Below are 27,247 nucleotides of genomic sequence, written 5' to 3' on the forward strand. Positions count from 1 at the left end.
GGATGTGTGTACAAACAATTACAGAAAGTGGGAAAAGAACAAACCTTCTGTTTTAAATGAGAGGCGAGAACATTCAAGACGTCAGAGGTTCATCAAATAGTATTTTAAATGCAGTAAGACTCGAAAACATGGTCTACAGTCACGTGGTCAGATGAAAATAGACTATATGATGAACTGTATCGAAACCAAGAAGACAGAGTATGCTATACTCCCTCACATTCTCCAGCATGGAGAACATTTCCAAGGCCGAGTTCAAAGCCTTAATTGACTAGTAGGCTGCAAGTGTGATGATAGATGCCAGGGCTGATTGGTGGGAAGCTATGATTATGACCAGCCCACCAGCACCTGTGTGCCAGCCTGCATGCTGCTTGCATAGGTGGAATATTACAGAGGAGTGCAAGGGTGCCAACTGATTAAAGAGGGGCACGTAATAGAGAGCCCTATAGTTTGTATAACTAATGGGACATCGTGTATTTGACGACGTTCGTAGTGACCTGCACTAGAGGAGGGCTTAGTTGCCCCACCTGATGTTAGAGACCCAATCACCTTCCTTGACAGGTATGGAACATATACCTAGATGTTTCTTGTAAGGCTATCACCATTCCGAATAGGTTTTTGTAGTTTACAACGTAGATAGATGTCAATGATGACAATGATGACGAGTTTTTAGTATATAACCTGCTTTTTTATGTGTTCAATTGAGTGTGAAGATCGAGCGAATGTGTCGATGTTCGTTGTTACTGCCTGTTTTAGATAATTTATATTTAAACAGTCACACTTTGCCAACTTCCTGAGTCAGTTTTGATGATTAATGTTTGAGTAATATTCTGCATCTCCATCTGTCTCTAGGTATTGCTACCTCGTCTTAAAGGGCTCGGTCTGATGTTCCAGTTCAGGACAAGGTCACCATAGAGCTGCGCAAGCTGGCGCTTGAAGAACAGAAAGAGGCCAACAGGTCCGCCTCGAGCGAGAACAGCAGTAGTGGCTCAAGCCAGAGTGCCCGGGATAAGCCCCCGACGGCACATCCCCAAAGATTTAATACAGACTTATGAGGTGCGGAAGGATATTTTCGACTGGTTTGAAGCTCCTAGGCTGGGATTCATCTACAGGAGGTGGATGAGGTACTGTGGGCTGCAGCCCTGATGAGTCGCTTATCAACACCAGGGACTGATGCAATTCTTCAGTTAACTCCTCAGGAAAGGCCCGATTATGAGAGCATGAAGGGAGCCCTCCCCAGGAAGTTCTATAAAACCCCAGAACAGTATCTCAAGAGCTTCAGAGAGCTCGGAAAGAGCAGTAGGCAGACATTTGAAGCATTCACACACTTGTTGAAATATCTGAGCGGTGTGGGTGACTGGTAACAAAGTTGACACATTTACAGGGATGTACAATTTGATTGCCTGTGAGCATGTGTTGAAATATTGTGAGGTTGATCTACACCAGCATCTTGTGGACAAGACTATCATAGACCACAGGGAGCTTGTAAAGGCTGCCGACAGGTTTGTGAGTACTCGAGTCCAGAAAAAGGCTAAGGCGAGCACACCCAAACCGGAAAGATAAATTGGTGGACAAAAAGGTAAACAGGGATGGGAAGGACAAAGGTCCAACCCAATCCTCTTCAAAGTCAGGTCCCCAAAAGAACGAGGGGAAACCCCCAATCTGTAGTTCGGCTGTGCACACTGAAAAGAAGAGCGTAGGCACCCCTAACACTGGGACACCTGCATTTGGAACCACCCAAAGGTTGTTTCGTGTCTAAGGAGCTGGGCCATAGGAAAGGGGATCCTGCTTGCAAGGGCTTACCCAAGCAAGCCATAGTGAATGTTGGACTCATGGAGGAGGCCATCATTAGTGTGGGCCTCTTAGAGGAGGATTTCCCACTAGGCTAGGGAGTGGCCAAATATGGATGGGTTACACTGAGTGGGAACAGTACTGGATCTCCAGAAGAGACCCCAGTTCCCAATAATACTCCACTCTATGAAGAGCACGTGCCCATCAATGGAGACAAAACTCCTGCGGTCGAAGACAGCGTGGCTTGCACCACTGCTGTCACCCGGCAGTGGGTACAGCCAGGCCAGTATATTGATGGACATGATTTGTGCGTAAGTGGATTTGATGGTAAGAGTAAGTGTCCCTTGGCGATAGTAGATTTCAGCTGGCGAGGTGAAACAACCGAGCGCCATGTAGGGGTGAAAGCCTCCATCCCTATCCCATGTCTGCTGGGTAATGAACTACCTGATTCCAAAATAGTCACAGTGGCTACACGATCGAAGGTCAAAGAGAACGCCAGATTGAACGCTCTGAAAGCCCTAGGGCCTGGAGTGCTTCCAGAAGGTTTGTTGGAAGCACCGGCATGGCCGGTAGTACCTAGTCCAGTTCCACTGACTACTGAGTCACCTACTCCTGTGGGAGAGGCGCCAGTAGCCACAGAGGACCCTACTTTGGTAGCAGATGACCCAGTGACTTCAGAGTTGCCTGGTGCAGCACAGGAACCTGAGGTGGAGGACCAGGTGGGCGCAGAACTGAAGGGTCTGCCCAAGCTGGATGAGTTTGCATCAGCTGGGAGCCCAGATCAGACTGACATGTACACAGCCCAGAAAGAGTTTCCCACTCTGGGGAGTCTGCAGAAGCAGGAGGAGGAGCAGGCTAAGGGCGAGGCCTCTGGACTGTTCAAAGTGTACTGGGAGGATGGACTCCTGTACAGTGAGCCAAAGGATTCTGAGGGTGAGGACACCAGAAGGTTGGTGGTTCCCAAATGCCACAGAAAGTTCCTTTTGGATTTGGCTCACCAAATTCCTTTAGCGGGTCACTTGGGAGTGACTAAGACTTTGGACCGGTTGTCTGCGCCCTTTTACTGGCCGCAGTTTGGAGTAAAGGTTAAGGAATTTGTCCGGTCCTGCCCAACTTGTCAAGCTTCTGGCAAGTCAGGTGGTACTACAAAGGCCCCCTTAATTCCACTACCCGATGTTGGGCGGCCTTTCGAGAGAATAGGCATTGCCATTGTGGGTTATTTGAATCCTCAAACCAGCTCAGGGAACAGATACATATAGGTGGTGGTAGACCACGCCACAAGATACCCTGAGGCTGTCCCTCTGAGGAGCATCAAAGCCCCCCTGGTTGCGAAGACTCTGATTGGGATATTCTCCTGTGTTGGATTCCCAAAGGAAGTCGTTTCTGACAGGGGATCAAACTTCATATCAGCGTATATGAAGGCTATGTGGGAAGAGTATGGAGTCACCTACCGGTTCTCCACATCCTTCCATCCACAAACAAACAGTCTTGTCGAGAGGTTCAAGAAGACCCTGAAAGGCAGGATAGGTAGGATCGAAGAGCACCTGAGAAAATTGGATATTCTCTGGCCATGACTTCTGTTCGCCTACAGGGAGGTGCCACAGATTGGAATTGGGTATACCCCCTTTGAGCTTCTTTTTGGACACCCTATACAGGGTCCCCTCAGTCTAGTAAAGGAGTGAACGGAAAGCAAACCCTTATCGTATCATGAGATGCAGTGGACTATGTACTCAGCCTTCGGTCTAGAATGGCAAAGTACATGGAACATTCGACAAAGAATTTAAAGGCCAGTCAGAAGCTGATTAAGCACTGGCACGACCAGAAGGCCACAGTGACAGTCTATTCTCTAGGCCAGTGGATGCGGATGTGGATTATGGAACCTGTCAAACCTAGTGCCCTTCCGGACAAGTGGACTGAGCCTTACTGTGTGCTGGAAAAGGTCAGTGAGGTGAATTATCTCATTGATGTGAAAGGACCTAAACAGATGAGCAGGGTCTTTCACGTCAACCTGTTAAATCCCCATTATATCCAGGATGACCTGGTCATGGCGTTAGTGACTGATGGAGGGATGGAGGCGAAGACAGATCCTCTCCCCGACCTTCTGCACACTGAAGCCACAGACGGGTCAGTTGAAGGTTTCAACCGTGCAACAGTCCTGTCAGAACAGCAACTGACAGACTGTCGCCGGTTACTGGGACAGTTTTCCGGTCTCTTTTCTCTGACTCCCGGACGTGCAGATTGGTGCACCCAGGATGTGGAGAGTGGAGACAGTAAGCTGGTGAATAGTAGAATTCACTGGATATCCAATGAGGTCAGGGACACCATCAAGAAGGAAGCTTCAAATATCTTGTCCCTAGGAGTGATAGAGCCATCCCACGACCATTGGGCTAGCCCAGTGGTACTGGTCCCTAAAAAGACCAGTAGTGGGAAAACTGAAAATTGTTTATGTGTGGACTACAGGGGGCTCAATTCTTTCCTGAAGAAAGATACTCACCCCATTCCTCCGGCAGATGAGCTCATTCACAAGCTCGGCACTGCCAAGTACATGAGTAATTTTGACCTCACAGCGGGGTATTGGCAGGTCGGCTTGACAGATAGAGCGAGAGAGAGGTCAGCATCCTCAACCTTGGAAGGACATTATCAGTTCACTGTGATGCCCTTCGGATTGAAGAATGCCCCTGCTACTTTTCAGAGAATGGCTAACCAGGTTTTGTCTGGACTGGAAAACCTCAGTGTCACCTATTTAGAAGACATTGCTGTGTTCAGCCACACATGGGAGGATCATGAAACCCACCTGAAACAAGTGATCCATGTGCTGCAGAATGCAGGCCTGACTATCATGGCCACGAAGGGTCAGATAGCGCAGGGTACTGTGAGTTACCTAGGCCACCTGGTCGGTTAAGGTGAGAAACAACCTCACGAAGCGCAGGTGCAGGCTGTGAATGATTGGGACATCCCCACCACACAGACACAGGTGAGAGCCTTTCCAGGTCTCACCAGGTACTACTGGTTGCTCACCAGAGGGTATGGGACCATTGCCATGCACCTGAATGATGTAACGTCCAAAAAGATGCCAAAAAGGTAACTTGGACCCCCACCTGTCAAACCTCCTTTCAGGATTTAAAGGATGGATTGTGCAGGGCCCAGTTCTGAAAGTGCCAGACTATGGCCTGGAATTAATTATCCAGACAGACGCTTGTGATTTTTGGATTGGAGCACTGTCAGCGCAGCTGAACTCTGAAGGGGTAGAGCAACCTGTCGCTTACATTAGCAGGCGATAGACAAAAAGTGAAAGGGACTGGGCTGTCATAGAAAAAGAGATGTATGCAGTCGTGTGGGCCATAAAAAGCTGAAACCCTACATCTTTGGGTCTCACCTTACGATCCAGACAGACCACATGCCTCTACGATGGTTAATGGCCAGGCAAGGGGAGAACCCTAAGCTTTTGCATTGGGCCATATCCCTACAATGATTAAATATGGACATCCAGCACAAGCCAGACTCCCAGCATGGAAATGCAGATGGCTTCAGCCGGTACTTTTGCCTTGATGACGAACCAGACCCTCAGTAGGGTGGTGGTTCACATGTTGAGGCTTGGGGACATGTGAGGAATTTGACCATCTGCACAGGGAGAGTGCGCTTGCCTGAGCTTTTTGATCTTTTAATAATGAGAATGAATGATGGGAGAACAACCTCCAAGGACTGTGTGAGGCCATTCCACACACAGTCCCTCTGCTTCCTGCACCAAATTCATAGTCACATGTACTCCAGGAAGACACAGCCTACAGGCGCTGTCTTCCCCTATCATATTCAGCTGGAATGTGACAGCCCCGGGTACATCAACGCATCTCTAGAAGGGGGAAGGTACACCTTCCTCCAGCCATTAACGGCCTAATTTAAATATCAAAGGTTCCATGGATCTGCATTCCTTTTGGCTACTCCGGCTGGTGGCAGTGCATACTAACGAGATAATTAAAGCAAGTCTAGAGGAGAGGCTTGGTTGGTGGATGAGACAACATCCCCTTGTTTAGCAATGTGTCAACTTGAAGCTAGTTCCCACCTCTCTGTCTCGGGAGGATAGTTCAGGGGCAACGTGCTAGCCTTGGAAGCAAGACGACACGGAGCAACACAGGTTCGATCCCTATGTCCGCGCTTAGAAATCTCTGGGTATTAAGCGTGTTATAAATAATCTATCATATCATATCATGTATGAAAGGCAGTGAATGGTCTGTCTGGGTCCAGCAGTTACCACAGGTGTCCCTGCAGAGCAGACCTCTTTCAGAGGGACGAAGGATGTGATTTGGGAGAGACAGGAAGTCTGCTCCCAGCACATACTTCAAGGGAAGCATGCGCTTTAATCAAGAATCACAGAGGGTCAGTTAAACAGAGAGACACTTTGATCTACAACGGACAGGAAGATGGGTTGGACTTGGGTATATGTTGTAACCCCTTATCTGTCCTGTTGCAGAGCACCCTGGTCTTGACCTCATGCATAACAGAAGATTGTTGGTGGGGACCCAGCATTGGTTCATTAAGGTAGGCCTAGCCTGCACCAATCTCTGGGGCCCATTTGGCTTTAAAAGAGGGCTGAATCCCTCACTTGACAACAGACCATCTGAAGACTTCAAAAGGAATACGATGAAAGTCTCATTTTGGAACCGAGCTGAAGGTACAGTCTACCTTATAGCTTCATCCAGTGAAGGAAGGCCAGGAGTTCCAAGAGGGAAGCAAGATCCCTCTCCTAAACATCGCCCGGGAACAGAGGGAGATACTGGACTCAGAGGTCCCGTCCAGCAGCTCCAGAACTGGTACTCAGCCAACCCTGCTAGGTTCTACCAGCAAGCTTCCTAAGTGGGAAGTGCCAGAGAGTCTCTGAATAAAGGACAAGGCCGTGGCCTACAATCACTCTCCTGAGCTTTGGCCCGTCCGCCTTGAAAGGATGATACGAGCTCTGTGAAGAAGCTAGGAGGAGTGCCAGACAAGCATCATCCAGCATCCATCTTTTAAGGACATTTTCAAAATAGTCGAGTCCTCGAACCGTATCTGGCTGCACTGCTAACTGTTATCATGCCGCAGTCATGAGAGCTGTCCGAGCCGCCTCGACCATCATTCCAGATCCGCCAACCAGCACAGATACAACGATTCTTGGCCCCAAGCCACCGCACCGGACAGCCTGAAGACGTCTGTCCAGCCTCGGTTGCCAAACTGCCTGGCTCCTGGTACCCGCAGATATCTCCCACCACTAACTCTGTCTCTAGGGCTGCAAAGCGCCCTGGAAATGCCTCGCTGCTGTCGTGCACCAAGAAGTTCTTCAGAATCAGATACATTGTGTTCTGCCCCCATGGTCCATCTCCGGAGGCCCCTAGAGACAGTTATGACCCTTTGCCCCTTTAGTGCTTTAACCAAATAACCTTGAACAGTAAGACTGATTACTTTACCAACTACCCTCCTGTCAGTATCCAGAGTGCATCCCTTTCCATCATAGAACTCTCTATCCTCTGTGTTCCTTTGCAGGGTGAGTGTATTTTGTAGCCTGCTAGAACTGTCTGTTGTAGTAATAAAGTAGATATTTGTTATGCAACCTTGACTGGACAGTCTCTTTTATCATTGGGTAATAATTGTATTTTCCCTGTGTTGCAACTAACCAATGATCCACAACCTTTCAGAGATAAGTTTGCCATTCCGTCTATGTTACCAAAATTGGACAAGGAGGACTTATAATTCACCTGGATTCCAACCTGTTTGGAACCCTTCTGGTGTACTAGAGGTGTGGGGTTGACTGATGGTTTAGAAACCGATATTCATCCCTGGACCACTGGTGCCTGGAAGTTGATTAGTCACAGATTTATTGTCCTGGAACCGGGGAGAGAGAGGAGGATTGTTTTGGAAGTTCTGATTCAGGGGATACCTGTGGAAAAAGTTCAGATTGCGAGGTGGAGTGATACTTCTCTCCTGAGGGATGTTTGGAGGGAAGTTTCCTGGGGCAGTACTTACCTGATTAATTCCCCCCCTTTGGGCCGAACGAGTGTATACATACCCCAGGATTGGCTTAGTACTCTTGTACCTAGGACTTATGTAGGTGGCAGGGTCAGTGGGATCATTGTTCTGGGCCACTGCCTGACTACCATTCAATTGAGCCGGATTGGGGGTTCTCTTCTGCCTTCCATTTTACTTGTTGGCAGGAGGGTTACTTTTAGCCCCCCCCCACCTCCAGATCCAATGGAGAGGTCGTGTTTACCTCTGTCACCATCACAGCAGCAGGGGTGTTAGATATTTTGGGGGTTTTGGCGGTATCTTTACTCTCAGCAGGCTTTTGGACCTCATAGATCCTGATGGCCTCTTCAATCATCCAATCCAGGGTCCTATGCTTGTGAAAATCAATCATCGAGTCATTAGGCATTTGGGGAGCGCATGGAAATATGTAGTTATGAACTTCCTACTATTGGTGTTCACCCATCGGAAAGTATGAGCAGACACCCACTTTCACTCCTGCACAAACTCCCTAGATACCTGGTCCTCCCCACATTGCAAATTATATGCAGCCTTGCGGGCCTCCTGTCGGTTCCGGTGGGTGGATTTTATTTTCAATATGGCCGCCTCATAGTTGATACTAATCCTCCAATCCTGCAAAGAAACTGGAGTACTCAGGTGAGAAAGTCCATTTAGCAGATGCTATACAATTCACATCATTCCTGATCTGGAATGATGCCATCATCTGCTCATAAAGTTCCAGGTGCTCCCATACCGAATCCTTGGCATTCTTGTGGTATGGGGTCAGGATACTCTTTATGGCCTTGATCTGTCTGATTGGGTCTTTGACAAAACCCCTGCTCTGTTTCCCTGTTCTTTTCTCCTTCAACACCAGAGTTCATTCACCTTCTGACTCAGAGCTGCTAGTGGTAATCCCTTCCCTGTCTTCTAGGCGCTCCCTATCTCTATGAGACTGGGAATATCTCCCAGAACCACAGATCTGAACTCCTCTCACCTGAACCCTGAACCAAAGTGAACTCTCAGGGTCACTCTCACTGGAGTTCCTTTTAGGCCCAGGATGGAACCCATTTTCCCCATCCCTCCGACCATAGAATAGGGGGAATTCCCTCTTCCCCTAAATATACAGAGGGTTTTAGGATGCCCTTCCTAGGCTTGTCGGAATAGAAACAATATTATGCCTCCTATTGTAATAATTGTATGTGTATTGGCCTACGCCAAGTTGACTAAACATCATGTGCGAACAAACTCCGCGGCAAGGTCTTGACCTTAGAAAACTAATGTAAGTCGCCATCTTGGATTAAGCCACCATTTTAGGTTCTCTTAGTATGTAGAAGTCACCCTGAACATCAAAATGGAGGCCGAATGACATTCTGAGTAAGATTCTGGCCGTTGTGACCTCCGTACAATTGAATAATTAATATGCCTGCAGGCCACTTGTCGGGGTCGTGAACTGAGACCTTGTCCTACCATTGACCTATATGTAAATGTACAACTATATTAGTGAAACTAATCGAAATGCATATATTAAAGGATTGACCTGGCAAGGAACCCATAGACCTGTTGCACAGAATGGTTAACCCGCAAGAGGGTTGGCCAAGGACTGGACAAATTGTATAAAAAGCCCAGGTATTCCAATATGCGGTCTCTCACTAACACATCGAACCCTCGTTGGAGTTCGTTATGTTACTCTGAGAGCCGAATAGCTATCCGTTTGTCAATTGACTTGGTAACTGTTGTAGCTTTAAAATAAAGCACTTGTATGTTTCTTTGTAACCTGTGTTGGTGTGTTTCTTTTTGGGCTTCCCGGCCTCATATTATTTTTCTGTTTTCACAGTTGGCGCCTGAATAGGGACCCTCAAGATTGATGCCGGATCATTGAAGGATTGACGCAGACTATCGAACCGGGATCGGACGGTGTGATACTGCGGGCCTGACCGAACGAGACGCGATACCTTGGCAGTGCTGCACGATCCGATCCTTGGACGATAGTCGTGTGGTCTGATACGGCATCTTGACGAGGGTCCATTTTTTGAGGCGGGCAGATTTGTCTAAACCACCAAACACATGGTAAAATTCGTTAGGTAAGTTCTTTGGTAAACCATACGGTCCTCCTTAGGTTTGGTCAGGTGTAGTCGTGACCCGACTCTTAATTTAACCCTGACAATTTGAATTTGGCGTATTGTATCTGCAGACACAATTATTGACCAGGTAACACCAATTTTTTGTGAAATGCCTGGGAAATTGTCTAGCTGCTTTAGGGCTCTGTTCCGCAGCAATCGACAATCTTTTGAATTTAGCCGCCCGGCACCACAGGAGGGGTCGCCGGCGTGTACTATGTACTGTAAGCATGGCATTGGAAGTATAATATTTAATGATATTTGGCACAGACAAACCAGACATGCCTCCGAATTTCAGTGGCCAATCAATGGTAGTTTCGAGATCCCCCGTATTGAATACCTAGAATTGGTCTTGCTAAAGAAGAAGGCCAGACCTGCAGCATTTGATGTTTTGCAAAATTGGAAAAAAGAAGCGTTGCAGCAGCTTAAAAGTAGGGATAAACATGCACGCCGTCATAAAACAAATGCCGAAAAGGCGTTGTTATATGATAAGGAAAAACATTCAGAGTCAGTCAAAAATATGGATAGGGCTTTCTCACTCGGTATCCAGAAAATCTATCCCTCTAAAGATTTCCATGTTTCTGAGGAATTTATTGAAAAATTGTTAAACGAACGCAGGCCTGGTTCCTCTGCGCCACCTCCGTACGATCCTCTCCCTAGTCCTCTGCCCATTCCTGCTGTTATTCCTGCTGTTAGTCCTGTTCCCCCTGTACAACCTATTGTTCCTATTCCTCCAGTTGTTGTTCCTCCACCCATTCTACCACCCCTTCCTCTTGCGCCGACAGTTGCACCTCCATTGAATTTGCCCGCACCTCCGCTCCCAAGTGGTTCTATACTGACTGAAGTTGATCGGGGTGCGGGGTCAAGAATTGTTACTCGGAATACTGTCTCTGCAGAAAAGAAACGGGAATTATTTGCATGGGCTAAGCACTGTATGGAGAGAGATTATCAAGCTGACGTTTTCTCCACATTATCAAATATGGGCAATTTTCCAGAGAAAAATGTTTTTATTGAAGGTTTGGGGGCTCATTTATGTGTAATGTGGGGTAGATTACATAATACGGATCTCCCACAAGGGTTGAGGGATCTAAATACTTTAGCGCTTTCGAGGGACACTGAGGAGAAAGTACATGGTCATGCTGAGAGGTTGTTTGAGTATAGGAGGGACTTAGAAAGATTACGGGATGAGGATGATGAAGACGACAGTATGTATGTACAGAAACGGTTCCTTCCGTGTCGTCGATCGGCATCTGAGGAAGTACGAATTTGCACCAAAGATGCGATTCGATGGATCTCGGACTCATCGATACCGCCGGATGAAGTATATGACACGTATAGTCAGTCTACAGTAGAAATGCAGAGGAAGGTGATTCAGGTAATGGTACAGTACCTGCAGGATGAATGTGTAAGAAAGAAGGTTAGTTGTCCTATAGAGTTATTGGGTATTTGTAAGAGGGCTTTTTTGCCCGACACTTCTTCGGCTGCCTTAGCGCTCGACCTGGCTCTGTTGCTCAGTAAGCGGTCGGAGTTACCTATATCTCAGTTGCCAATGAGAGAGGTTCCTCCGACATTTGTCCCAAAGGTTGAGATTCCCGCTAACGCCGGGACAGGTGCACCCGCTGTGGACATCCCTGCACATTATGTATCGCAATTTGTTCACGTCCCATTTTCGCGACAGGAAGTGAACACTATCAGACAATCAATTCCCGATATTAGGAAAAATCCGACAGGATTCTACAAAGAGATAGAGTCCGTTTTGCAGTCCTCTGTGTTCACCTTAAGTGATATTGACTTGCTATTGCCTGTACTCCTGCCCGTGGATTTATGGAAGCAGGTTCGAACAATAGACGATGTACCAGGGTTGGGAGATACGTGGGCTAACATGACTAGGTTTGATGGGGAAAGACCAGCTGGTGAGAAACCACCTCAGGTAATACTCACTTTGCCTGATAGAATTGTCGCAAAATTGAAAACCAGAATTCCTGAGAAAATAATTATTTGGGACCAGCTTACGGCCTGTGTTCAAGGAAAAACTGAAGGTGCCACCGAATTCTTTAATAGAGTCGAACAGGTATTTTCTGACTTCAGTGGACAGGACTTGGGCACAGAGTCTGGTAAAAGGTTGTTTATGGACAAATTTGTATGTGGATTGTTGCCCGACATCCAGTCACAGATTATGTCCTCTGAGAGTGCTTGGCAGGCGAAATCCCAATCTGAAGTTTTACACATGGCTCAGTATTATGAGAACCGTGTTAATAATGAAAAGGAGAAAATAGAGAAGAGGAAAGGAGATTTGAAGACTAAAGTATTGTTACAACAAATTGTTAGAAATCCCAGAGGAGGTAATTCACAGACCAGAGGTCATTATGTTCCAAAAGGGAACGTTCCCTTGGGTCCTGTGAATGTTAATCAATGTGCCTATTGCCGCCAGGAAGGTCTTTGGCGTGCACAGTGCCCTGTCCTTCGACAAAGGTCAAACAACACATTTGGGAGTATGGGTAGACGGCCTAGACGTCGCCCCCGAGTGGGGGGCCCTGATAGAGGTCAGTTCTCGCAAGATCCTCAGCAACCTTTTTCACGGGAAAATCAGACTTCGAGTGTGGACACGAGAAATATATTTGATCACCCTTCTGCTGCCTACCTTTCTGAAGAGCTTCCTTCCGACGACATTTTATTTCGTTAGGATTGCCTGAAGCAGGGTTTGGAACCTTCACCTATTCCCGTTAATCAGAAAGGTCCCTACATTGAATTGTTAGTGGGGAATAGGAAACATCAGTTTTTGATAGACACTGGAGCACAGAAGTGCTCCATTGGTCATTCTCGGGTTCCAAACATTCCACTGTCAGGGCAAACAAATATTTCTGTAGGGTTTTCTGGCATACCAATTGCTTGCCCGGTTTCTTCGCCGGTGCCTGTTTCTTTGGGTCCCTTCATGGACCATTGTCCCTTCCTCCTGACTTCAAACTGTGGAGAGAATTTACTGGGGTTAAATCTGTTGAAGAAACTAAATGCAGTAATTCATTGTTCCTCTGACGGAGTGCGATTGACGGTTTCACCACAGCAACTTCCCAGTTCTCAGTTTTTGACTCGACCATTGCCTCCCGAGCTTAGCGTTGTCCCGGAATGTTTGTGGGCGGTTGACGACAATGATGTTGGGGTACTACAGGTTGAACCCGTTAAAATAGTTTTGAAACATGGAGTTAAACTACCACGCATTCCGCAATATAAAATATCAGTTGAGGGCGAGCGTGCTTTGAAGTGCATTGTCTCCGATTTTGTGCATCGAGGGGTGATTGAAGAGATTGCAGGTAGCTTATGTAACAGCCCGATTTTACCCGTAGACAAGAAAGGCGACAATGCAATCCCATACCGTTTCATAATTGATCTATGTGCTATTAACAAAGTTGTCGCCCCACAATTTCCAATTGTGCCTGATGTGACAACGATACTAACGATGATCCCTGCTACAGCTACGCACTTTAGTGTTGTGGATCTGAAGAATGCTTTCTTCAGTATTCCTATACACAAGGAGAGTAGATATTTGTTCGCGTTCACCTTGGGGGGACGTTTGTTCACATTTACTCGTGCACCTCAAGGTTATACTGAAAGTCCAAGCATTTATAGTAGGGCTTTGAAAGAGCAGCTTGATACCCTTGAATTGCCACCTACTTGTACACTGCTTCAGTATGTCGATGACTTGCTTTTAGCTGCAGATTCTGAAAGTGGTTGTAAAGAAGGCACTGTATTGTTGCTTATTCATCTGGCTGAAAACGGTCATAAAGCTTCGCTTAAAAAATGTCAATATTGTTGTCAGGAGGTCGCCTATTTAGGCTATCTCCTGTCAAAGGAGGGGAGAAGACTGACACCTGAAAGAATTAAACACATTTCTGGCATGTCTGTTCCAAATACACAGAAAGAAGTCAGAGCCTTAATAGGTATGGCTTCTTACTGTAGGCTGTGGATCCCGAACTTCTCACTAGTGATAAAACCGATGTTGGCTTTGACGGAGAAGGGCATTTCTTCGCCGCTGCCATGGAAATCGGAACATCAACGATCATTTGAGCTTCTCAAAACTGCGTTATGCTCTGCACCGGTTCTGGGTACTCCAAATTATAACAAGGCCTTTGTGTTGTTTGTGCATGAATGTGATGGATGTGCTTTGGCTGTGTTAACACAGGAACACGGAGGGAAGAATAGACCGTGCGGCTACTACTCTTCCGCCCTTGATCCTGTCGCATGCGCTTTGCCAAGATGTTTGCGAGCTGTCGTTGCTGCTGCCGCGTCTGTAAAACAGAGTGAGGGAATGGTGCTAGGCCATGATTTAATCCTGATGGTACCTCACTCTGTAGATGTCCTATTGAATAAAACCCAAACGCAACACCTCACCTCTGCACGGCTGACGAGGTATGAATTAATTCTGTTTGCCCCTCACATTCAAATTAAGAGGTGTTGTGTTCTTAATCCGGCTGAACTCCTACCTTTCCCGCAAAATACTGTTTGCGGTGACGAAGAATCACATGACTGCCTGTATACTACTGAACAGGAAATGAAGGGCAGGATAGACCTTATAGATACTCCTTTGGACAATGCGGAAGAGGAGCTGTTTTGTGATGGCTCCTGCTTCAAACTCCCGGATCGTACATCTACAGCTGCCTATGCAGTTACTACATTGAGTATGGTTGTTGAAACTAAGAGAATTACGCATAACTCTGCACAGGCCGCAGAGATTATAGCGTTGACCCGAGCTTGTGAACTCTCCGAAGGGCATACAGTAAACATATATACTGATAGCCAGTATGCCTTTGGGGTGGCTCACAACTTTGGGAGGCTCTGGTCGGAAAGAGGGTTCCTAACCTCACATGGGACCAAGATTCAGCATGGCCCCCTGATAGTGCAATTGCTCTCGGCACTCTCGCTCCCTAGTCAGTTAGCAATCATGAAATGTGCAGCACATCGTAAGGTCATAGATGATGTGGGAAAAGGGAACGCTTTTGCTGACCAGATAGCCAGGCGAACGGCCACAGACCTGAGCGCGGACATGTATGCTCTAAGAGAAACAAAAGATGCCTATGTAATGGATGAGGGTATTGGGTCTGTGCGAGATATCCAAGCTGATGCCACAATAGAAGAATCCAAAAGGTGGGCCGAAGGGATGGGGAAACTAGATGACGATGGGTGTTGGGTAGATACATCTGAAGGGAAAAGTTGCTCCCTAGTTCATATGTGCTGGCGATGGTTACGATGGCACACGGTCCTACGCATGTGTGTGCTCAGCAGATCACAAAAATGTTAGAACAAGTCTGGGTGAATGATAACATTTTGAAGATCGCACAGCGCTATGTTCAAAGTTGTATGATTTGCTTACAGCACAATGTGGGGAAGGGGACAGTAACTCCAAGGGGTAGTTTTGGGCCCCCTTCTGTTCCCTTCGAGGTCATCCACTTTGATTTTATTGAGATGGAAAGGTGTAACAATCTAAAATATGTTCTTGTGATTATTTGTGCTTTTAGTAAATGGGTTGAGGCTTTCCCCGTTAAGGACGCTACTGCCATGACCACTGCAAAGACTATGGTAAAGGAATTCTTTCCACGATTTGGGCTGCCAAGAGTAATTTGGTCGGACAACGGTCCCCATTTCGTTGAAGCAGTAATTTTGCAGATATGCACAGCGTTACACATTGAAAAGCGATTTCACTCGGCTAGACATCCTCAAAGTGCTGGGTTGGTAGAGAGACATAACGGTATCCTAAAGAATAAGCTTGCCAAAACATGTGCCGGCACCAAACTGAAATCGCCGTACGCCTTACCTATTGTACTGTTAGCCATGCGTGCCACACCTCAAACTAAGACTGGGCTCTCTCCATTTGAGGTAGTGATGGGGAGACCTGCTAATATTTGGGGCCTTCCGAAGCCCAAAACTCTGAGGGAAGTTGAAAATGTATTGCTTGTGGACTACTGTAACCAGTTGACTAAAAATCTGTATCTCATTTATCATCAGGTTCAATCAGCTTTACCTGTACGGTTTACGGGCCCAGGACACAATATTCAGCCTGGAAGTTGGGTCCTGGTGAAGGCCTACGAAAGGTCTTCCTGTCTCGCGCCTCGCTGGCGGGGACCCTATCAGGTGCTGTTGGTCACCCAGACAGCAGTGCGGGTGGCTGGAAAGAAGCATTGGATCCACGCGACGCATGTCAAGAAACTTCCTCACCCGACGCCACACGTTACAGAAGAAGCAGAACCCCTTGCTGATGCTACAATCTCTGATCCTGGAGTAGCAAATAGCGATGTGAGTGTGTCGGAGAATCTCTCTGAGCCCGTGGAGCTTGGGGAACAGTCCATTTCGTCTCCACACTCTTTGGAAAGGTCGCTTTCGGAAAACGTTGTTTCAATTTCTGCGACTTCCGTCGCCTCCGATACGTTGCTTTCCTCAGGAAGTGACGTTACCTTATTTCCGGATCAAACAGTACCAGGTACCACCAGGTACGACCTTCGGCGAAGAAAATAGAACTACGGCACAGGTTTTGCCTGTGCATCTGGAAAGAAAGTGTCATTGAGAGTTTTGTTCTTGCAAAAGAAAATTTTTTGAAAAAGGAAAAAGGGATTCTGCTGGCTAGGGTTGGGGAAGGTCTAAGAAGTCACGCGACCGTAGTGTCGCCAGCAACGAACATTGGGGTCGTCGATTGAGAAACTATGATGCCTGCCACCTCCACCGCTGCTGCTCGCATTGGACTTGTAAATAGGGGGTGACCAACTCGGATAATGAACAATGTGCCTGGGCCCCGAAAACGTATTGCTGTGCTGTGTTAATAGTAATTGCAATTTTTATAGTTACTGCCTTGGGATTCTGGTACTTCGAAGAAATTTATCCTCTAGAACCTCTTCTGCCAATTGAAATTGTACCTACTGCTTTGACTCCCTCTGTACACCTTCATACTTTGTCACCTAGGGACTCCCAGCATAGACGAAAGTACCATAATAACACTTTAATGAATTCAACGCATGCCATTTTTAATAAGAGTAATTGCTGGATCTGCACCCATTTACCGCAACATGGGAACAAGGGGCTAGGATGGTATATTCACCCTTTACCTTTAACGACTGCTTGCTATGCCTCTCTTAGAGCACTATTCTTTGGCCGTTGGAATGATAGCATCTCAGGGAACTTTGATGGAACTAATTTGAATGATTTCGAGAAACTTGAATTAACTCCCCTGGGATGCTCGCTTTTTGCAAATAGAAGTAGACCTAATGTTGCTTCTATTAGGCCATCTGATAAACTGTCTCTTCCTTTCCAAACTCTAATTTCCTTTAAAATGGCTCTGATAGGCAATAAGGACGCTGTGCCTCCTTCCTACTCTATTAACCATAGCCCCGATTCAGTCCCCTTCTGTGTACAAAGAAATGGCACTCAGTCAATGGGAGATTTTGAAGGTTGTGTGAACGTTGTAAATTTGACCGGGGAGAACAGGCCTCTGTATGTAGGGGGATATTATAGATAATGATTCAGGATGTATGAACGACAATGCATGGAGTTATTTACAAAGACATTAGAAATGATATTAGCACTTGGCATAGGCCAAAAGGAGGGTTTGTCGGAATAGAAACAATATTATGCCTCCTATTGTAATAATTGTATGTGTATTGGCCTACGCCAAGTTGTCTAAACATCATGTGCGAACAAACTCCGCGGCAAGGTCTTAACCTTAGAAAAACTAATGTAAGTCGCCATCTTGGATTAAGCCGCCATTTTAGGTTCTCTTGGTATGTAGAAGTCACCCTGAACATCAAAATGGAGGCCGAATGACATTCTGAGTAAGATTCTGGCCGTTGTGACCTCCGTACAATTGAATAATTAATATGCCTGCAGGCCACTTGTCGGGGTCGCGAACTGAGACCTTGTCCTACCATTGACCTATATGTAAATGTACAACTATATCAGTGAAACTAATCGAAATGCATATATTAAACGATTGACCTGGCAAGGAACCCATAGACCTGTTTCACAGAATGGTTAACCCGCAAGAGGGTTGGCCAAGGGCTGGACAAATTGTATAAAAAGCCCATGTATTCCAATATGCGGTCTCTCACTAACACATCGAACCCTCGTTGAAGTTCGTTATGTTACTCTGAGAGCCGAATAGCTATCCGTTTGTCAATTGACTTGGTAACTGTTGTAGCTTTTAAATAAAGCACTTGTATGTTTCTTTGTAACCTGTGTTGGTGTGTTTCTTTTTGGGCTTCCCAGCCTCATATTATTTTTCTGTTTTCACAGCCTAAGGGTCTGGCTTTTCTCTTTCAGCAAATCAGGCAAGGTGGTCTCTTTGTAGTCGTATCTTCAGCCAATTTAACTCCTTGACTTTCTCATCATAAGAGTTTTCATAGTCTGAAGTACTTACAGTATTATTCCTTACTTCCCAGGGCACACTGGCCCAGCCACTTTCTCTTCTGTCTGGTAGAGATGAATACTCATCAATATCAGACAGGGACTGGCCTTCTTGATCAGTTGGTCTAGGCCTGGGTAAGTCTAACTGCCTCATGTCGCCCTGTTCTGGATAGGTGGCATGCATGAGGTCAGTTCCCATTTGTGCATGAAAAGTTGTAAATGACTGGCATGAGGCCCCTGTGGGAAGGGCGCCTTACCTTGATCAGTGGGCTTTGTCCCATACCCTGATTGGTCAGGGTACCTCAGGGCCTGTTTATAATTGTCAATTTCTTTGGTGAGATTCTCACAGCTGCATCTCTCTTTATTTATTTGCTGTTGGTATTCAGGGAGCTGGCTTTTTAATTCTGACACTAAGATCTGATTAATCTCATGCACCCTGCTCTGAGCTGGCAACCGATCCTTTGTTTGCTGCACCCCCTGCTGAAGTGATTCATTCTCCCTCTGTGAGCCTCGTATGCTGCATGCATAGTCAAGGCGCTTTTCCTTCAGGAGACTAATCTCTTTCTCTTGCTCATCCTTACAATTTGCTGCCTCTAATATTTCATCTTCTATTTGTCTCACTCGTCTTTCTAGCCTATTCCCTTCTTCTCTAATTCTGGTCAGTTCCTGAGAACCTGACTGTTCCTTTTCTACCTCCATTTCCAACTGATGTATCCTCTGTAATAGGACACTGTTATCCTGATTCAAGAGGTCTTTTCCCTGACTCAGTTGCGTCCTCTGATGTTTCAGAATACTTATACCTTGGTGTATTTCATCATATTCCTTTTGTGAGTCCATTTGTTTAATGATAAACTGACTATTTTCCCTTTCTAAGTTCTTGATTTGTTGTTTGAAGGCCATAATGTCATCTAACAAACCTCTTTATAGATAGTCAGATCATTAACCTTATGTTGGAGTGTGCTCACATTTTCCACACACTCTTCATGTGCATTTTGCAGTGCAGAAAACTTTGTTTCACTCTCTGCACTCTCCTATTTCTGGGCTTTTAACTCATTTTTGAGTTATTCAAGGAGACCCCGAGCCTGTGACAGGTCTCCAGCCTGATTCATCCGACTAGCCTCACTGTTTTGCCCACGCTCCTCCACTAACAAGAAATGAAAATATAACGGAGCAGTTAGCTGAGCCATTTGAATCTGTTCATCACGAGCAGTTGTGGTCACATAAAATGCCTCACATGCTTTGTGCAATATCCCACCTTCAAGCCAAATATCATTGTTTAGTGAGGTTACCTCCCGCACAGTTCTGGTTTGGCAGTGTCCAGCATCGCCCTCAACATTTTCTCCTTTTAGAAATACTTTAACTGGAAGATGCTCCCAGGCTTCATCAATTTGTACAGTAGTCATTTTCACAATGGCTTTGTGCACCTTAGTAAACCTTTCTTCGTGGAGGGGCAAAAATCACCCTGTTCATGCTTGATTTCCTCACAGAAATCAAGTCTTACACAATCTTAATTTTTCACCTATACACCTCCCTGGAATTCAGCCGTCAAGTCCTTGCGGCACTTAAACATAACAAAGATGACTTTTCCTCCACCTTAATGCAATTGCATTAAAATGAATAGTCTGTCACATTGTACTTGTCATGGGTCAGAAATAGGCAGCTAAATCCCAGCCACGAGCCCTCAATTTGTAACAGTTTATTGGGAGGCCACCCTCAATACGGGGAGTTCCTTCCCTCTCCCCTCAAGGTGTCACGCAACAAACTGTTTAATTGATGATGTTCTTCAGCCCTAGCTCAGATACATATCATGCCCCCTGGATCCCTCCCGCTGAGCTACCAATGAGCCAAGAACCAGGCCGGTCTACAGGAAATATATTTGTATTTATTTCACTTAAAAGTAATTGTCATGGGACATGCTCCCAAACATCAGGAGCCGACCAGCCTACCCCAGTTACTGGCACCCTTGAGGACTTATAAAGCCCCAAAAGGTTGCCTTGGGACTTCCTGGACTCAGTGCTGGCGCCATTGGCGCCAGGCTCATATTATTCCATCTTGTGGTAAACTGCATGGGACTACATACAGCCCAGCCTAATGGAGCTGAGCCATTCAGCCTAACTCTGGGTGTGGCTGGAGGGACTACTTGACCTGGGATTACTTGTGCAAGCTGAGGCTGGAGGGACTACTTTACCTGGAACTACTTGCAGGGCTATTTAAACCACACCCTACAGACAGAATACGCTTCGCGTTATTCTGCACTCCTGCAGCGCAACGCTCACCATGTCTGCTCAGCTCCTGTACCCGATCTTCAACAGCCACGCCTGTCCTGGGATCACGATCCATTGGCATCTGTGTAGAAGGAAAGGAAAAGAACAGGAATTACAACAGCGATTGAGCCATTACCTGAAGCTGTCCATCCGAATGGCCGTGCCTTCAGCCGCTCTCCGGATCTTTGCATCTGCAGAAAGGAAGGCATTCTCTTAGAGAGCCAATACTCACCCGGAGGCTGCTTTCTTCTTGAATTCCTTTGAAGCGGTTCACCCGATCGCCGCTCCGGAGTTGCGCCGCACCTGCAATGCAGAAAAGAAAAGAACAGCAGGTTAGTTGCGCACAGGAAAGAAACCATTTAAAGACATTCCAGCGCCAAACACTCGCGCTAATATTCACCCGCAGGAATTCTGCTCAGCGTCGTAGGAGGAGGCAAATCTTCAACAGAAAACCGCCCAAAACCGCACCTGAAAGAAATAAAAGAACAATAGTGAGAACTTGGGCAACAAAGACATTAAGCAAACTATACCAAGCATATATTGGCATAGAGACTTACCTACTGAGTCAAGTTATTCAAGACTCCGCTACAGCCCCGCAGGATCAGTGAAGCAACTAAATCCAGAGAAGAGGCTGGAACATACCGCGCCCCTGCGAATAGTTGCAGGACGGAGAACCTGCCATTGAAACACCCAAGGTGAGGCATAAACAGAGAGGGGTACTAGGAGGTTACGGGAGGTGGGAGCCAAACCCGCTCCTCACAGCTGGTTAACATCTCGTTTTGACATTCTAGGCAAATGCTTCCTGGGAAGTGATAGTGAGAGGGAAGACGCGTGCAAGCATTCATCACTCAGCCTCGTGCAACGCGCGTGCAGACGTCCTTTGTGCAGCTTCGTGCGATGTCCCCTTGGAGACCAGGTGAGCGTGACAGTAATAGAAATCGTAAAACTACACACTCCACCTTCTTTGTGGCTCACCATTAACTTCTTGTTACACAAATCAATTATACAAATTAGTTAAGAAAAGAAAACACAACTCACAATTCTTTACTTTCTACAAATTTCCATTGAAGAAATTATTAAACTGAACAGTAACCAAACAATTAGAAATGTAGTGCTGTGCAAAGTTGATTTTCCTGCACGCTTAAAAGCTAGCAGTTTATTGTTACCAATTTATGCAAAGGCATATGGCAATTATTATTTCACCCACACTTTCGCTTTAAAATAAACACGGGTTGATTTAGCAGTTTCTTTTTCAGACCACCCCCCTACTATGATCTGGCTTGGGGAAGGCTGACAGAAAAATTGGAAAGATTTGGGAAGATTTTGATATCGGACCCGACTCCACTGAAATGCTTGTGTTGGGGAAGCTGGATGGTAGAAATTGGGATGATTTGAGAATTTAGGATTTTCAGCCCCCTCGCCCCCACGTATAAGCCTGTGTTAGGGGAAAGTTGGACAAAAAGATTGGACTGACTTAAGAACAAAGACACTCCTCTTCCTCAAAGAAGTCAGGGTCAACAGGACAAAAAGGATTATTATATTAAATTATAGGCTAGAGTATTTCAGCGCACAGTGGGAAGTGAACTTTGTTAATTTTGAATTTGAGCAAAAATCTCCTGTAGTCTTCCATCAAATGGGGAATTCATTAAATTAATCTTTTCATTTAAGTAGGCTAAGGATCTACACAATGTTTCCCCTCGGCCCGCTATAAAGGGAAAGAATTTAGGGCAAGCATATTCCCCCACCTTTTGGTTTCCGAAGGCTCTGTTCTACTTACATAGAAAGCCCCTGTTTAAAGTTCAGGAAAGCCAACTGTGCTTCAGGACACTCTGGAAAGTTAGGGCAGGGGTCTGGGCACTGCACTCTCAAGGATGGCCTCCTGCTCGCTCTCCACCATTGGACCCAGTCAGCTTTTAGGCCTTCCCAGCAATAAACAGATGCACTCTTAGCAATCTCCTCTGGTGTTTCCTTGCAGCTGTCAGATGGTAAATTCCAGCAGCACTCTTTTGATGGCAAATTTCAGTAGCTCGGTTCCTTCCTCCTAGTACAGTCCCCCTTATATAGCAGCAATGACAACACCAATTATACAATCTTGGGGGAGTACCCTGCAAAAGGTCACACAAATAGGATTGGACAGTTACCCTTCTCTCTCCTCCCCACTCCAGCACCTCTCTAAGGATTGGTTTAAGAGTCTGGAGCAGACATATGACAGATTAATTTACAAGCCCCATTTGTTCTCATGTCACATTTTTGGCAAAAACTAGTTATGTGGCATAATTTTACTAATAACTGCCATATATATATATATATATATTTATATATTGTAAACAAAAAACCAGGTCCCCAGATCCACAATGGAACTGGGAAAAGAAGGTTGGCGGAATGCACTCCCAGGAACAGCAAAGATAGCCTGGATGACTCTCTGAAAAAAGGCTCATACACCAAATTAAATCCAAACTGACAATCCTTTATTGTTTCAAGTCAGCATGGCAAGGAAATTTGTAGGAAAACGACGCGTTTCGCGGTCAACAGGCTGCTTGATCACGTTCAAAGTGCAAAACATAAACAAGGTGACTTTAAATAGGATACAAAGTCTCTGTGATCTCCATTCCAGATAGAATGTCTCTGTTTTTAACACATAGCTAAGGCTCGAAAATCGTGGCAGACATCTTTGCATGTGCAAAAAACTTAACAATTGCTGCAACATTTATGCATGTTAAGAACGTCCATTAATATAAAAGCCACTTATTTAAACAATGTTACTGCTGTTGTTGACTGATGCTTGAGAGTGAAAATAAAAATAATTTCAAAATGCCCCTGCCCCCTGTGACATTACTTCAAGAATAATATGCGCTTAGTGCATGGCATTCATTCTGCAGGGACAACTATGTTTAGGGCATATTACATTCTGAACGCATGCCGTCTTTTTAGTAACATTGACATGTTTCTAATGACAATAATAATGATGTTTATATACTCTGTCACCGTAAAATACTTCCCAAAGCCCACCTCATTGCATAATTAGTTAGACTGGCGTTGCCTCAAATGTTAAACACTGTTCATAACAAAAATATATAGGCTATAAATACCGTTCATAAGTTAATCAGCATGCTGTAATCTGTCACTGGACTTTAAGATGTCAAAAAGCTACCATGTGCAAAATAGCAAAGGAGCAACATCCAGGATATGTAACTCTGAGTAGACCACATGTAGCCGATAAAGTGCTTAGTGCATTTCAGCTATAAAATGATAATACATTACTAACTTTAAAGTGCTTAGTGCATGTAAACATTTGACTAGTGCAAAATAGCTCAAAATTGGTGCTAATTTCCATGTTACGCATGACGCATGAAGTCCAGTGTATATATTATTATCCCAGAAAAAACAGCATGGCATAGAACAGCAATTTAAAACACCTAATATTAATACATGTACAATTAAACAATTAATGTAATGGATTTGGAAAGAGTATTGTAGTAGGACAGGGAAGAGGAGGAGAAAAAGAGAGACAATATAAAAAGCATCGCATTATTAATGTGACCTTGGCGCACTTACGTGGAACAAAATTAGAATAAAATTTGGCAAAAATAGTAAACCTAAATTCTAAAAGCAAACACTTAAATATTACCTCTGCTAAGCCAGGGGTGGGACCTTAGTGTCACACTTAAATTGACCCAGTTGACTAATCTATCACCAAGACCATAAGGTTACCCCCTGTGCAGAAATAGTGCGAACTCAAACTTATCCACTGACCCTAAGGAAACCCTATTGACCGCCTGTATCCACAGTGCACACCACTAGATAGCAAGCAGAGAGAGAAGGGAGTGCAAACATAAGAACATCTGAAGTAAAGTGATAAAAATAAATAAAAATACAAAAGTAGAATGGACCGAAGATAATCAATCAGAGAGTATCAGAAGAAATAATGTACACATATATCCAACCCCTAACTTAATGTATGGGATTAAACGTCCACAATCAACTACATGGACTCAAACTAATTCTGTATTAAAGATTAAAGCAGAGTATTCATGTAATAACATATATTTAGAGAAAGGCAAGAGGAGACAGAGAAATAGGCTCACGAAAAGACCTGTGACACATGTGCATTTACAAGATGGAGGAACAACACTGGGACTTAAAATAGCCTAATATATAAAAACAGTAATGATTATACTTAGGTCCCTAAAAAGGTATAGAGTTCCTCATCTAAGTTGTGACCTCTTGGTTTCTTCGTATTGAGATCAAGAATGCATTTGGGTCCAAGTTGTCTCAGTGTCAATTCTCTATTCCCACCCCTAGGGTGTTTGGCTATAGAATGAATGCCAAAATATGTAAAGCCCTCCAACTTGCCCTCGTGTACTTCTTTAAAATGCAAAGCCATGGGGTATGTTACATCAACATTTTTGATGGCTCGAATATGCTGCAACATCCGCAGCTTAAGCCTACCTATAGTTCTGCCAACTTACCATTTGTCACAGGGACACACAAGCACATAAACCACGTACTCTGTGTCACAAGTGATTTGTGATACGATGGGAATACTCTTTTTCAAAATAGGATGATTGTAATGGGAGACATCTTTTGCATACTGACAGGCCTTACATTTTCTGCATTTGTGGAAGCCTGCATTGGATGTTTGAAGCCAAGTAGAGCCTCTAGACAGCGGGGAGGCACTCATAAAGCTGGAGACAAGATTATCTTTAAGTGAGGTGGATCGACGAAATATAATATTCATCCTGTCTCCCAAGATCGCCCCCAAATGTTCATCCAGTTGCAAAACATGCCAGTGTCTTCGCATGATTCATTGTATATTCTGGGAATTCGTGCCATAGGTAAGGATGAGACGAGTCTCACTCTGACCTTCTTGTGATAATGGCACCACTTTAGATGTTAAAAGTGTGGAGCGATCTTTGTCTCTTGCTTTATGGTAGGCTCGTTCAAAAATCTTATTGAGGTAACTTCGCTGTTTAAATTTCTGGGCCATATACCCACACTCTGCATCAAAGGTCTCCAACTTCGAACAGTTCCTTCTTATACGAATAAATTCGCCATATGGTATTGACCATTTCAGTGGAGTGGGGTGGTTGCTTTTGGCGTGTAGTGGTACATTAGAACTCGTTGGTTTCCTGTAAAGTTCTGTCACAAGTTCCTCCTGAGCCACTTTAACAAGAATATCAAGATACATTAGAGCAGTCTTGCTGTGGCTTTCTGTGAACTGAAGATTTAAATCATTGGTGTTAAGTTTCTTTACGAAATCCAACCATTCTGAGCTGGTTCCGTCTCAGATAATGAATAAATCATCAATGTACCAGAGCCAGAGTACTATTTTAGATGTATAACTGTTGTACTCTGGACCCCAAGCAACAAATTTCTCCCACCACCCCATGAACAAATTGGCGTAAGAAGGAGCAAATGTTGTCCCCATGGCTGTGCCCTGAAGTTGTACATAAAACTCCTTATCAAATACAAAACAGTTATTAGTCAGACAAAGGTGAATCATGTCTAGTATCATGCGACTATGTGATAAAAAATTCATTGACCTGGTATGAAGAAAATATTCACAGGCCCGCAGTCCATCATTATGTCTTATGGAGGTATATAGGGAAACCACATCCAGGGTGGTGAGCAAGTATGTGGATTCCCATGTGATGCCATCAATTTTATTCAGAAAGTCTTTGGTGTCTCTCAAATAAGAGGGAAGTGCTGTTACAAAGGACACCAAAGTCTCATCTACAAACTTGGAGGTATGTTCGTACAGTGCCCCACAGAGTGTCACTATAGGGCGTCCTGGGGGTTTCCTCATGTTCTTATGCACTTTAGGCAAAAAGTAGATGGTGGGCATCACTGTGAACTTCGGATGTAGATACTTGCACATATCATCCTCTAGTAGTCCCTTGTCTTTGTATGTGTTTAACAAGTCCAAAAGTTTCATATGCATACCTGCAGTGGGATCCTCTCCCAATTTGGCGGAGCAGGATTGGTCATTGAGTTGTCTTGCCACCTCCTTGATGTAGTCCACGCGGTTCATCACCACAATATTCGTACCCTTGTCCGATGGTTTAATAATACAATCTGATAACATGCTCAAATCTTTCAGAACCTTGAGTTCATGACGAGTGAGGTTGTCTTTATAACTCCATTTGATCTTTCTGATTTTTCTCAGATCATTAATCACAAAGTCCTGGAATGCTTCGATGTGACCTCCCGGATTAAACATGGAATTAAACCTTGATTTGCACCTGAGATGACTGGTTCCTGGCCAATCCGTGTGAGTATTCATGGAGTTCCAGTCATGATTGGTGTTATCGTCAGATGCTGCACAATCTGATCCCAGGCTTATAAGGTTACCAAATGTTGTCATGTCTTCAATGGTAACTGGTGTATAACCTTCTGACATCTCTAAAGCTGGTTGTTTGGATGGATTAATAGCAAAAATCTTTTTTAGCCTGACCATGCGCATATATTGATCAAAGTCTATGCGTGTTTCTGCATAGTTATAATGGCTGGTCGGGCAGAAGTTTAGGCCAAGTTTTAATACTTTTTGTTGGTCATCAGAGAGAGGATATGAGGAGAGGTTAATGATAGACATATCTTGTTCTTCCATATTGGTTTTTACAAGTTCTTGGTGCCAGAGCGGGTCTTCCGTGCTGGCTGGTCCTTGTCCCCGATGTCTGAACCTGTCGCTCCTCCTTGTTTTCTTCC

The sequence above is a fragment of the Ambystoma mexicanum genome, chromosome 14 (assembly GCF_040938575.1).
Source record: "Ambystoma mexicanum isolate Mex_15411 chromosome 14, UKY_AmexF1_1, whole genome shotgun sequence".
Classification (NCBI taxonomy): domain Eukaryota; kingdom Metazoa; phylum Chordata; class Amphibia; order Caudata; family Ambystomatidae; genus Ambystoma; species Ambystoma mexicanum.